The sequence below is a fragment of the Neovison vison genome, chromosome 4, assembly GCF_020171115.1.
Source record: "Neovison vison isolate M4711 chromosome 4, ASM_NN_V1, whole genome shotgun sequence".
NCBI classification, from domain to species: domain Eukaryota; kingdom Metazoa; phylum Chordata; class Mammalia; order Carnivora; family Mustelidae; genus Neogale; species Neogale vison.
Window position 1 is genome coordinate 156,092,999 of NC_058094.1, and position 3,272 is coordinate 156,096,270.

Genomic DNA, 3,272 nt, shown 5'->3' on the forward strand with positions numbered 1-3,272 from the left:
GGCCGGACAGAGCGGAGGGAGGGCCCGCTAGATTTCGCAAGATAAGGGGTGAAGAAAGCGCTTCCAGGAAGAGTTCAAAGTGGGAATCCCGGGCAACTGGAAGAACTAGAATTTCCGGTGCTCTACCGCTGCGGTTGCTGCAGATGTTGCTGTTGGTGTCAGCCTGCGAGAGTTTTCAAGGGTTTTCCCCAGAGTCCTTGGAAGCTGTGCATTCCAGGCAGATGGAAGCTGAGGCTGAGGCGGATCCCTCTCCCGAAGAAGCCAGACAGCTCTGAGTAACTGCAAAAACACTACCTGCTCTAGGCTTCGAGGCAGTTCTCCGTTGCCATTTTGTCTCAATTCAGCCGTAAGAGGTGACATCTTTCCTCCTCTGTCTGGAAGCCTTGGGTTCTCTTAGGGCCCATAGCAGGGATGATCCTGGATTTGGAGGTTTTAATTTAGGTAGATTAAATGGTTCAAAAGAAACAAGCCAAATGAAAGAGAGGGATGATGGTGCACATACCTTATTGTTGATATACATCTATATAATATTGAATATACTTAATAGTATATATTGCATACTTTTATATATATGCAATTGGATTGATATGTCTTTTTTGTAGGAGGAACTCTAAAGCTATAGCCCAGAGGGCTTTAAGATTTAATTCACCATGATAACCTGTGGGACAAAGTACCCTTGCATTCTCAAACTCTGCATTTTAGAACCTAGAGTCCTCCAATCTGGCTGTTGCCCAGCCATCTGGTCTTAAGTTCCGTGGCCTACTCGCTAATACCCAGATGTTCAGTCACATGAAGTCCTGTTCCCAGCACTTTTGAGCCAACCCTTCCTTTGCCTGAATTGCAGCTCTCCCCAGAGTATCTTGTGGTGTTAGCTCAGACCCCATATCTTCCAAGAAGTCTTCTCTGAACCTCTTGTTTCAATTAAACGTTCCTTTCTCCATATAGTGTAGTTGATAATTCCAATACGGCAGTTAGGATGGTTTGACTATTAGGAGAGTTACTGTGTCCATATCTCCTCTCCTGAATGGCCAGCTCAGGGGCCGACACTGTATCTTTTCAGCCTGGGATTCTCCACCACACCTAGCACAGTGCCTTGCTTATAATAGGCACTCAGGATTTATTGCACTCATTAATAAACTTACTGTCAATTATATTTTGTAAAAGGATCATCTGATAGTATTCTTTGGATGAGGAAGAACTTGAAGGGGTATTCATTGATGTTATAGCATCAATTTTCCCAGCTTGAAGACTGAGAGGGTGAGAGAAGGAGTTGCAACTAGGAAAGAAGGAGGCCGCCTTCTTTCTTGGTGTGTCCCTAAGAGGCCTCATGGTTGATCAACAGGGTTTTGGTTACTTGCCCCTGGTCTAACTTCTGACTTTAAGCCTTGGGGCACAGAAACTTGATTCTTAGCACACTGAACTTGATACTTAAAACCAGAATGCGGATCTGTTTGTTGTCAGTGGACTATAAAAGAAATAACTACTGTGAAAATATAGTTGCTGAGGGCATCGAACATTCTAACCATCACATTCTTTCCCTGGAGACACATCCAGAGGAAACCATTTTATACAGAAGTCTGCTCTATAAACGGGAAGAGAGTAATCAGATCCCAAGGTTGCTGGCATCTAGCCATCCACACTGACACCACCAGGACCCATCCGTGAGCAGGAGCATGTAGCTGTGGTCCGGGTAACTCTGGTTTCTGGGTGGTGTTTGGATCCATGATTGTTTGACATATGGACAATCATATTCTCAAATGCAGCCTCCAACTAATAACAGAATCATTGTTTTTTATACTTATTTTCGGGTGGGCAAAAAATTCTAAAACCCAATTTTTATGAGAAGCAGATATATTTCAGTTATGTAAGCTCTTTTCTTTGCCAAAGGCAACCAGAGTCCCAGAAAGGGAAGATGAAATTACTGGAATATGAAGGATAGAAGAAATTGTCTTTATTAGTACTAAACTTAAGAGGTGCTTGGCTTATTTATCTTGTGGTTTAAAGATTGGTTTCTCCCTTGGTCCTAAAGGGGCACAAAATTCATAATTCTCCTAGTCTTTCCTTGCTATCGGGAAAATTAAACTTTCAAAGATGCCAGCAACCTGAAGACCCAAGGCTTTGCTGTTGGCAGAATTCATCCTTCTCCTGAAAGCTTATCATCAGAACTCCAGATAAGCCTTCCCAGATGTTGCACACACCAAAGCATTCCTGTTTAGAAATTTCCATATTTACTCTGTCCTGAGTCTCTTCTACCATGTCGTCACTTGCCAGCCTGCTCTCTCCCTTTCTCTATGTGGCAGAACTTAGGAAAATTGATCAAGTAGGCGTAGGTCCAGTATTAAATGATTGAATGAAAATATGCCTTTAACCTCGTATCTCCTTTTCTTTGTCATTTTTCTCCTCTTTAGGGGCCGTTTTCTGTGCAGTCTCAGGTCTCGACCACTCCTTACCCTTCTCCAAGGCCTCTCCTTAGAGTGCATCACACATCATCAAAGGGGGCCGGTTCTCGAGGTGACTGACTTGATAGTCTATAGTTAGCATGTATATGAGAAACTCTTATTGACCTTAAGATTTGTCCTCTGGCTGCTTTTGAAAAACAAAACAAAACTGAAGGAATCCTGGAGATTTCTGGTTTATCCAAAGAAATAAATCTCTAATGGAGGGGGGACAGATTTCAGGCACTCTGGGAGATATTTTTGGACATGGGTATAATGAGTATTTTGTCAGGACTAGGGTGAGATAAATAGGGAGCCTAGGACACAAAATTTGAGGAGGGGCTCACTCTCAAAATAGACCTCCATGAGCCAGAAAATGAATGTCTCCTTAATTTTAGGCCCCTCGTTTGCTTCACTGACTTCTTGTCCTAGCCTTGCAGAATCCATTTTTCCTTTCTGCTATTCGTATCTTTATTTTCCTCTGAAACACACCCTGGCACAACGCAGCCCCTGTGGTCCAGGTGGAAGTGACAGCCCTGAGAGTTAGGGGGGGTGGGTTCAAGAACAGACATATGACCTAGGCCTAGCCAATCAAAACACAGAGCCTTGTCCACAGTGATTGGTTCAGTGATGACATGTGACCTAGCCTGGGCCAATCAGTACTTTCCCTGGAACAACTCAGAAGGAAGCCTGCTCTTTACAGAAGGTTGTGGGGCTGCCAGAAGGTAAACCTAGGTCACTGTGAGGAGAGAGTGAGCCTGAGAAAGAAGCCAGTCAGTGCAAAGGAGGGTGAAGAGGTGAGAAGGGACAGATTTCTGATGTTGTTGGAACTCTACA